Consider the following 11,549-nt stretch of genomic DNA (forward strand, 5'->3'; position numbering starts at 1 on the left):
CATTCTGTAGGTTGCCTGTTCACTCTGATTGTAGTTTCTTTTGCTGTGCAGAAGCTCTTTAGTTTAATTAGATCCCATTTGTCAAATTTGGCTTTTGTTGCCATTGCTTTTGGTGTTGTAGACATGAAGTCCTTGCCCATGCCTATGTCCTGAATGGTATTGCCTAGGTTTTCTTCTAGGGTTTTTACGGTTTTAGGTCTAGCATTTAAGTCTCGAATCCATCTTGAATTAATTTTTGTATAAGATGTAAGGAAGGGATCCAGTTTCAGCTTCCTACTTATGGCTAGCCAGTTTTCCCAGCACCATTTACTAAATAGGGAATCCTTTCCCCCTTTCTTGTTTTTGTCAGGTTTGCCAAAGATCAGATGGTTGTAGATGTGTGGTGTTATTTCTGAGGGCTCTGTTCTGTTTCATTGGTCTATATCTCTGTTTTGGTATCAGTACCATGCTTCTTTCAACATTTCAGATTTCTATTGTTCCTTCAGAGTGCAACTGCTGTATGAATTCACCGTTAATTGGGTTTCTTGTTTTATATTTTTTCTTTAATTTTCACAAACAGACACATATGTCTGCAGATCTCACACATTTGTAATAAAATGAACTGAGTCTATGGCAAAATCCCTATCTTGGAGAAAGATGGCATGGGTTCACATCTTGGATTTACTGTGTATTAACATTGTGCAATTTAGCAGCATATTCCACTTTATGCTTCAAACTTTTCTTCTGTAAACTGGCAATGATAATAGCAAAATTTTCACAAAGAGTTGTAGTGAAAAATTAAGAGAGCTGATACATAAAATATCACTGAGAGAAATTTCTATAATATTACAAACATTCAATACATGTTAAGCATGACTATTACTATATTATTAGGTGTAATGGCATTTTTAACATCTCTTTTAATATGCACTGAAAATGACGATGAGTAATATTGACTAATTTCCAGTCACTAGGAAGAAGACACCATGTCTCATGCATTTTCATGCTGTTATTCATGTTCTCTTAATTAGTCATTAAAAATTGTCGATATTTTAAATCACAAGTGAGGATTACAGATGAGGATCCCATATATCATAAAAGGTTAAAAGTATCAAACAGAACTACTTTCTTAAAAGAATTTGAGAGATAGACAGTTTCCATATGTTTTCAAATTTTCACTCTTCTTTTATACAAAATTTGCTAATAAGCCTCAGATTTTCATTTTCTCTTAATTTTGATGCATTTATGTTTTAAGATTTATCTATCTATTTTTCTATATAGCTAGGCAATACAACAGGAGAAATAAAAACTATGAAAGTAACAGCAATAAGCTGTTTCTAGATGGTCAGGATTCCTACAAGTTATTTTCAAGCATTGTGTCAGTTAATCTAGCAATCCTCTATTAGGCAATTATCAATTATTTATTAATATTTATATACAAGGAAACGGAGTCCTAGAAAGTAAGTTATTTATCAGCATGCTCATAACTGGAAAGTGCCAAAGCCAGGATTCAAAGCCAAACTCTTTAATACCAAAACCCAAATTCTTAACCATTAGACAAATCTAAGTCTTTAAATTAAAGAATCGAGCACAGTTCCTATACATTCTACCTCTGGACAGTGTTATAAAAAACTGTTCTAGGGTTTCACCTAAACACTAGATGAAAAAGTCACCAAAAACAAGACCTGCTCCTTTAGAATACCTTATAAACGACAAGCAGTTGTTCAATTTAGGTTATGCTCTATCAGTCCTTTAAAAAACTATTTCCTGTGTTCAATTCAGTGGAATTGCACGTGTAATTGCACTAAAAAGTACAGGATATAAAAAGTACTCTAAAGTTCTTATTGCCCTAAAACAACAAACCACGTTTTTATAGGATCGCACTTGTCACTTGCAGGAGAAATTTCCAGTCCTTTATCCGTTCTTGCTGTGATAACAGCTCTTTATTGTTTCAGTGTTTCAGAAAACGATCTGTAGCCTGAAGGAAAAATTTAAAAAGGAAAAAAGAAAAAGTAGTCAAATCTCTTTCCAATCTCTTCATGAAAATGGTACTTTGCTTCAAAGTAAGGTGTAACTATTGAAATAAGATCATTGTAACCCTGAGACGTATCTTTGACAGAGTCAGCATTATTAAGGAAACTGAATTTTTTGTAGAGAATGAGACATATTAGTAAATAATAGGGTTTTTTTTTTTTACAGAAGTATAGAAAGAGTAGATGATAATACAACTGACTTGAAAATTTAATGATTCATTTATTGCAAGTACTATCTTCATTTTGAAGACTGTTGTGAATTTTTCTACTTCATAGCCAAAAGAAAAGTTGACAATATTCCCCCTCTGCAAAAATTAACGTCACTCCAGTCTCTATCCAAAAGTTGAATTGCTCTTATCACTGATGGCAATTTCTGAATATCAACTATTGCATTAAATATTGAATTATTACACAGATCACACATTCCTTTCGGTTCTGCTGTATCCATAAATAAACATTAGCCCTCAGAAATTATAATCTAATATTCAAGAGAAATAGAGATTTCCAGTATCTGAAAGTTTTTCTCAATGAAATCATACCTATACTGTAGCCTCTGGTTCTATCACCATCTGACCCCAAAATCACATTTTCAATGACCAGTTATGAAGCTGTGCCATGATTAAAGCAATGTTTTACCAGGTCCCCAAGGTGAATATGTTTGTCTCAGACACTCAACATATTGCTGCTTTGGTTTCACTACCTCTCTCTCAAGCAGTTTCACTTTCATTACAGCTAATAATACAAGCTCAAAACAATTATTTTTAGCTATTATCTCCTCATTTTTCTCCTTGATCATACACTTTGACAATTCCCTAGGGGATAATATTATATCTCCAGATTTCAATAGTTGTATTTATCCCCTGTTATTTACCTCAGAGATTTCACTACTATAGTTCCTAGGTGGTTTGACCCGCCCACACCATAGTGATTGGTCCTATAGAGTCAAACAAGAAAGCCTAGACAATTCCTCACTCTACTCTATGGCAGAAACAGCTGTGGTTCTGAGATTGTATTGGCAACCAGACTCATGAGACACAAATAAGTTTAATCTAATGCTATATTTATTTAGTTTCATAAAAAGGATAAAAGCAAGGAGATACAGAAGACACAGCATGTTCATCTCATCAGGAAATTTTCGAGCTACCAAGTATAGAATGTCTTTTATCCCCTTAATTCACCCAGAGCTTCACAGAAAAAAGCCAATGAGTATGTTGGTCATCTTAAAACAGAGAAGCAAGAGCCCCCTTTCCCATCAATGTTTTATACCATTTTAGGCATGCAGAGCCAAGCCAGCATGCTAACTTACAAATCTTCAACCAGCTGTGTTCCAATCGAAGCAGACAAAACACAGCCAGTTTATCTTAATGTGGCTGTTTTCAAGGAAACAATGCTGTAGAGACCAAGCTAATTTTTAGACAGGCCTGCATCAACGATATCTTGATGTTAGTATTTCATTAACCGATCTTCATCTGTATCTTTCAGCAAAGGACTCTGTGGATTAACTTTCTTTCCCTTTTAGTGTATACAGAACTCAGAATGATTCCCTTAAAGTTAAATGTTGTATCACTGTTACATCTTTTCTGCTTCATAGTGCCAATACAAAAGTAGATTTGCACTTCTCACTTTCAGATTAATCCCAAATGGCCAGAGGCATCATAGAACAATGTAGTGAGGACTGGCAACATGATTTGCAGAGTCCTTTATTCAAAACACAGGAGAAACATGACAGTTAGGATACTAAGATTAAAATATTTTTTGACTTCTCATGTTTATTTACATGCTGTTGATGTTGCTGTAATAAAAATTAACACTTTCAGTTATTGGCATGAATTTTACCATTCATTTTTCTGTTGGGCAATACAAATTGCAAACGCTGATAATTGAATATTTGTCATGTGCATGGAATCACTGAAATCACACAAACGGTAGTTTCTGGCTCATATATGTGTGTGTGTGTGTATATACACATATATATACTCATGTATATATGTAATTTTAAATATATAATTCTTACAAGAACTGTAATAAGAAAAACCTGGAATTGAAAAAAAAGAGTGGGCGCCTGTAGTCCCAGCTACTCGGGAGGCTGAGGCAGGAGAATGGCATAAACCCGGGAGGCGGAGCTTGCAGTGAGCTAAGATCCGGTCACTGCATTCCAGCATGGGCAACAGAGCGAGACTCTGTCTCAAAAAAAAAAAAAAAAAAAAAAAAAAAAAAAACCTTCCTCCAAAGAGGGAGGGAGCTGAGAGATAAAAGAATAACTCAGAAAAGTCCAGTTTGGAGAGTAAATGAGTTTATTAGGACTTAAATACGAGGTGCTCCTGGATGACAGCAGGACAGCTTTGGGGATCTCTTAGCTGCTTTTAAGCTAATTTTCTGCTCTTTGCCTACTGCATGTGTGTGTATGTGATGGGACTTTATCTGAGGTTCTCAGATATTCTTCAAGCTGTTTGGGTTCTCAGAGACACCTGCTCCTTGGCTCATTGCCCAGAGTTTAGGTTTTAGGCAGCAGATATTCACCCTTAAGTAACCTTGTGGGGGACCCATCACACTACAATCCACCCTGTCCCCAGCTCTTACATTCTTTCTGCCAATCTTATGTGAGAGGCAATGAGTGAGGTACTAGGGGAAAAACTATACAAGTCTATAATGTATAGCCATAACTCTTACATGTAGGCTACACCCCCAGTACACACAACAGCATAAAAAGCAGAATGTGACTAAAATTAGGATGCCTGTTAGCAAAGTATAACTCCAATGAGTAGGAAAGGTGTGGTGTAACAAATTGAGAATGAGTCAAAGAAACCTAATCAGGCTATATCATAGATCTGAGTTGACAAATGATCTAAAGCATCTGTGACATTATTTTCTTCATCAGGAATATAGGCACAACAGTAATGCCGATAAGGGCACCTGCTATTGGGTCTGCATTGTGTTGGCGATCAAGCCTCCAGATGGATGCAATCCACAAGGAGCCTGGGTGCATTATTGGTGCTGTTGATTTCTGTCTGGAGAATGGCATTGTATTTATTTAAGGCATACCATTATTATTTGATAGGAGGAGGTATTCATATACCCAATAATTGGACTGATTTTTGACTGCTTCTGTAGTCACAGCCCACACAAGGAAGACATTACCAGTTGCCATGGGTAGCAGGAACAAAAGCTTATAGGCACAAACACAAGTGTCTAGTAGGAACCATCATGGGCGTATCCGTTTCTTATAACATTATTAATGCTGTATTTTTTCTTATTGGCCCTATAAAGGGCCACTTACAGGCTCCAGGCCTGGCTTACAGTACCATACACATGGCTTCCCTCTTTAGGATTGGGCGTAACAGCCAAATGGTAAGTTTTCAGCCTTGCCCACACTATCCCACTCTGACTGCTCCTGCAAGTATTGGTGCTGCTGCATGTTGATATCTTAAGGCTCTCACATCACCATCAAGGAGCACAGCTGGGATCACCTCCCTCTGGCAGTCTTTGTGGTACCCTCTGGTGCCACAAACTGACCAAATATGGGGCCACTTTCCAGCTCAACTTCAGGTCCACACAGCCTTCACCACTTGACAAGATCCAGTGGTGTTCTCAGGAGCATAGTCTGACCATCTATTTCAGAGCATGGCTTAGAGTATCAGAAGTAACCCTGAGGCTTGTGGGGCCTGTTTTACAGGCCAACCATTCATAGGGAGTGATACCATGAGTGGTAGTGAGTGATCCATTCAAAGTCTGCATGACTTCAGTGAGATTCTTGGTCCAGGACCTTAAAGAGCAAGCCTGGGATAGTGCATGCAAATTGGGTTTTTAACAGAGCTTTTTAAATTTTTTCCCATGACGCCGGTACATGTTGGGTTATATAATAAGTGGAACCTCCAGTCTGTGAAATGGAGGCTCTGATCACTCTCTATCCTTGGCATACCATACATGACACTAATAGTGATAAGACACTTGATGGTCTCCAGATGAGTGGCACATCTTACTGGGAAGACCTGTAGCAGCCCCACTGTTGTGTCCACTCAGGTTAGACCCATCAGTGTACCAGGCCCTAGCCGATATTGGCAGGGCTCCCTATATATGGTGGTTGGCCTAGTTGATGTCTCCATTATTATGCCTGCCCCTTCCATTTGTTGAAAGTGAATGTGTCCCAGCACCTCCAGTAGTGCCTCACTTAAAAAAAACAGTGGATGAGACATCCCTTTATTGTAGGTAGATGTGCTGTATTTGCAGGATATATGACTGTACCACCTCAGAGGTGAGCCCAAGCTCACCTTGTCTAGGAGGCCTTCCATTCACCCTTTTATGGGATAGGCAGTTTTTACTGTGACATTCTGCTTTATTTCTGGTGATAGCCTCTGTTTAGTGCAATATCCTAAACATGGTCAATAGCTGCCACTCTAGAATTGTATAATGATATTCTCCCCCTTTCAATAATCAAGACCAAAACCATATGTGTAAATTCCCACTGGCTGCTTTTGCTACAAACCCCAATTCATCCCTGTAGCATCTCTAGTGACTTCTGATACAAAAGGGTGCTGTGGCAGTGGTCTTCTAGTGCTTACACTTGGTTTACCAATAATTTTATTTTGTGAAATGTCTCTTGTTCCATGTGTGCAGAGTCCCATTTTTATCCGTTTTTACTAGAGTGCATAATGGGCAGAGGGTTTGTGCCAAATTAGAAATGAATATCCTCCAGTGTCCCAGTAAACCTAGGAAAATCTTTAGTTGCTTTACTGTCTGAGGAACAGGTTGCTGTGTTTTCTTATTAATGACACCTCTGGGTATATTTCTCATCTTACTTAACCTGGTAACTCTCAGGAATTTGATTGCTATGCCAGGCCTCTATAACTTTTATGGATTGACTTCCCATCCCCTGTCCTTTAGGCCATACACGGAGGTTTAGAGGGCAGTCTCCAGATCTGTAAGAGACTCTGAGATTAGCATGTTGGCATTAACATCTTGAAGCAGAAAGACTGAGGCAGGTGAAGAGAGTCCAGCCAGGTTTCATGCAGCTGTACTGTGACAGATGTTGGGGCTGTGTCGGTACCCTTGTGGTAGTACCTGGAATGCCCATTGTTGGTCTTCCTAAGTGAAGGCAAACTGGTTTTGTGAATCTTTTGCTAAAGAAATCCTGGAAAAGCTGTTAGCCAAGCAAACACAGAATGAATGATTTCCAGCTTAAGGACAACTTGCTCTAGCAGTTGAGCAATATTAGGTATAGCTGCATGTACAGACGGCATCACTTTATTCAGCTTATTTAGTCTACCATCATTCTCCAACCACCATTTAGCTTCTTCACAAACCACATAGAGCTGTTGTAGAAGCTCTGAGCCAGGCTATTTATAATTTACATAATTCCTGATGGAGCTAGTGAAAGTGTATAAGCCTATTTGGTCCACCCCCTTTTTGTTCTTTGATTACTTTCCGAACTAATTTCTTGCTTTCATGCAGTTCACTGAGGTCCACCAATGCATCACTCATATCATAGATTCTATTTCCTGTTAATGGGCTCAGAAGTGCAACCAGTGCCCTATATCAAAACATTTTATTTTTTACATTTGGAAATGACTTAGACATTTAATGAGGACCTAAAATAATTTTAAGATTTTAAACTGCACAAACATTTCATCTGCAAGCATTTATTTCACTTTCATTTGCCCAATGTATTCATTTTAGTAGTTTGTCTAGATTATTCATGAGAACCAACACATTAAATATAGCTAATAATTATTCCAAGTTGTTTCCATGTTAACCATTTTCATAGCTTATGAATATCAGGTATTTCTCTAAGCAAGAAGGTTAAAGCTAAACATGTGGACATTTCTGCTGAGAACTCAGAAAATTCAGCTGTTTTCATTAAACCAACATTATTGAATGAGTCTTGCTTATCAAAAAAAATCACACAAAGATCACTCTGTTTTTGGCTAGGTTTACAGTCTTATAACCTTCATTTCAAACCCTAACACCTTAAAGTGTCGAAATAAATCTAAAGCTTATCCAGTCAGTGAACTCAGACAAAAATATCTGCTGACACTTATGAACACATTTCTATTTTTATTTTGCCAGTAATCTCATCTCTAGCTTATTTACAAAAGATTATTGAATTCACATGAACTTGAAATAATTTGGACTTAGTTAATTTTAGAGCACTAATTTATTTTTCATCCAACTTGGTAGCATGCTAGAGACAACATAGAACGTAATACATGTATATACACATAAGCATGTTTAAACATACACATCCACACACCAAGATCCAATAGCTTTTATCTCAAAATTTTAGCCATGAGAAAGTATCACAAACTCATTGTTTTATAAAAGACAGCTGAATTCAAACTATTTTTGACAAAATTGGGACCTGTTCATACATCTAAACTTTATTTGCCCTGATAGGTAGTCTAAGGAAAATTGGATAGAAATTTTGAGTAAAGCTATTTCCATGACAGTTTGATTAAAAAAAAAAAAAAAAGCAAAAAAATCCTCTTTATGTCTTTACTGTTTCTTCAGTTCCAGATGAGTTTCACTGTTTACATCTTAGCTAGAACTTACTGACTTGTATAAGAAAAACAAAATCTCCAAATAACCTTTAATTAGTTTTACTATAAACAGTGAGTTTTCTCTCAACTCCAGTAACTTGTATAAGAGCAGATTAAAAGCAGATAGAAAAGGAAATAGATGGCATTGGAAGACTATACTTAACTCTATAGGTGCACATTAACCATCTATGCTCTGAATGTTTCTTAATGTAATTTACCCATCAGTATTAAAAAGTGTACAAAAATGGGTCATAATACGCAACCAGCTGGAGTCCTAGAAAACCAGCTGGAGTCCTAAACTTTTGTGGGAGTTTCTACCTTTGCTCCCTTCCCTGCTCTAATACTTTCTCAGCAGCCAGCCTTATTTCAACAGCGTATTTACTATCCTTATTGCACTTTAGCATCTAGCATCTCAGCTTCTTGCAATAGATTCTTAGTCCCACTTGCATTCTCTGAGTGTCCCCATACTTGCATGGCAGCCCACAAAGGCTGAACAGTAGAGCATCTCAACCCCATATATGTGTTACTGCCCACCCCAGGATTCCCCCAATAGACGTTCCTTCCTGACTCATTAATTTGGTCTCTTGGATCCTGTTTGTTACACCAATAAGAACAACCCAGAATCATATAAAAAATATACCATCCTCCAAACTGGGAGAATGCCCAGAGACCCAACAACAACTTGGAAAATTCCAGTTTGGTGAATAGATGAGTTTTAGGACTTACAAACGAGGCACTCCTGGATGGCAGCAGGAGAGCTTCAGAAATCATTATTTGGAGATTATCAGGATTCAGGCAGGGGTCATAAAACCTTAAGTAACCTTAAGTAACATTGTGGGGGATCTTTCACACTACACAAACTTAGTAAAAACATCGAAGAAAATTAATTCATTTGTTTTTACCTTTGATATGTGCACATTCTACCAATAATCTTATACCTCTAACTTTGGATTACAGAGGAGTGAGAAAGGAGTGAAAAAGAAAACCTGTGGATGGAGCTGTCTTTCTCTCTTCTGTGTCGTTATTTTCAGCACATGTTGGCTAATGCAGGAAATAATATGAATAAAGATGGATATAATAGGATTCCTCAGTCATTCATTTTTCTTAGAACACTAGGATTTTCTTTCTGCATTAAAATAAAATAATGGCTTGTACAGAAAGTGTGGCACATTCTGGCTGTCAGCACCCCCATTTAGCCAGTCATAGATGTAACAGACTGCTATGAAATGGATTTTGTCTTCCCCTCCCTGACATTTATATATTGAGGCCCTAATCTCTAATATGATGGCATTTGGGGATGGGGCCTTTGGAAGATAATTTAGGTTTAGGTGAGATCATAAAGGTGAAGCATGTTGAGATTAGTGCTCTTTTTTTTTTTTTTTTTTTTTGAGACGGAGTCTTGCTCTGTCACCCAGGCTGGAGTGCAGTGGCCGGATCTCAGCTCACTGCAACCTCCACCTCCCGGGTTCAAGCAATTCTCCTGCCTCAGCCTCCCGAGTAGCTGGGACTACAGGTGCCGGCCACCTCGCCCGGCTAATTTTTTGTATTTTTAGTAGAGACGGGGTTTCACCGTGTTAGCCAGGATGGTCTCGATCTCCTGACCTCGTGATCCGCCCGTCTCGGCCTCCCAAAGTGCTGGGATTACAGGCTTGAGCCACCGCGCCCGGCCAGTGCTCTTAAAAAAAAAAAAAAAAAAAAAAAAAAAAGTGCCAGAGATTTCTCTCTGTCTGACATGTGAGGACACATGGGAAGACAGCCGCAGGCAAGGTAAAAAGACAGCCCTCACCAGAATCTCCAACTTCCAGGCACCAGGACAATGAGAAAATAAGTGTAGTGTTTAATCCAATCAGTATTTTAAGGTATTTTTTTAAGGTACTTTTCCTGACAGCCTGAGCTGACTAGGCTTACCTTGTTTCACTGAACTCCCAAGCATCATGGGTACACCAGGATTCTGTTCTCATGGAGCACTGCAAACACTATATGCAAGTGAGCAGCAAGAAACTGTGGATACATATATTGCACTATATTGAATATATTAACCCTGCTCACATAATGCTCCATTGTCCCAACAAACTTTGATTATAAGATGCAAGTTCATGATAAAAACTATTAAGAATGTGAAGGTGCTGAGTTTAAAGCATTACACCAGAACAGGGACCGTCTGAGTGTAGGGTCTTATGTGACTGATGTATGTAGTAATGTAGGTTACCTGCTTATAAAACTGACCCTGTTTATAATCACTTGTACATGAAACTGAAGAAGATCATAATCTGTCTTCAAGTAACAACTGATACTAACCTAGAACATAAATATAATTAACAAATGGCAGAGTAAAAATTGTCTTATTATAATAAGGGTAGAAATTATGGAAACCTTAGAAGGAAGTATCTTTGGAAACATTTTAATAGGGAAGTGTGACAGATGATTCTGAAAAGATAGAATATGTACATTGTTTGAGAAAATATTTTTAAAAATATTACCTATACTTGCCATACTAAATGGTGAAATACTGAGATCCACCTTATTGCTAATTAACTATACTTATTGTACCTTTTTTTTTCTTTTAACCCAGGCATCATCTCTTATTCTAGTCATTAACTGACTTCAATCAACTAAAGATGACCTGAAAATAATATGATTTGGGGAAAAAAGTCTCAATTCAATATAAGGAAAAATTAGTTAAATAAGATACACAGTATAAACATTCTGTAGGGTGTTTTAATATTCTTCTAAAGCACCAGTTGAGCTGACATGTTATAACAGTACAGTATTTATATAAAACCATGTATTATATTGTTATGCATCCATTTAATAATCACACTCACTTTCTTTTTTTTTCTGCTTCTCTGATAGCAATGCGAACTTTTACTGTTAGAGAGTCATATGTTGTCCAGCTTTTTGTTTCTGTGCTTCAATACTGTCCGTACTTTAACTTAGGTTCGAAATAAATACCTGTTGATAGAGTGATTTTATGTTGTTTTGTAATATTTGAAACCTAGTTATA

The sequence above is a fragment of the Colobus angolensis genome, unplaced genomic scaffold (genome assembly GCF_000951035.1).
Source record: "Colobus angolensis palliatus isolate OR3802 unplaced genomic scaffold, Cang.pa_1.0 Scaffold177, whole genome shotgun sequence".
In the NCBI taxonomy this organism is placed as follows: Eukaryota; Metazoa; Chordata; class Mammalia; order Primates; family Cercopithecidae; genus Colobus; species Colobus angolensis.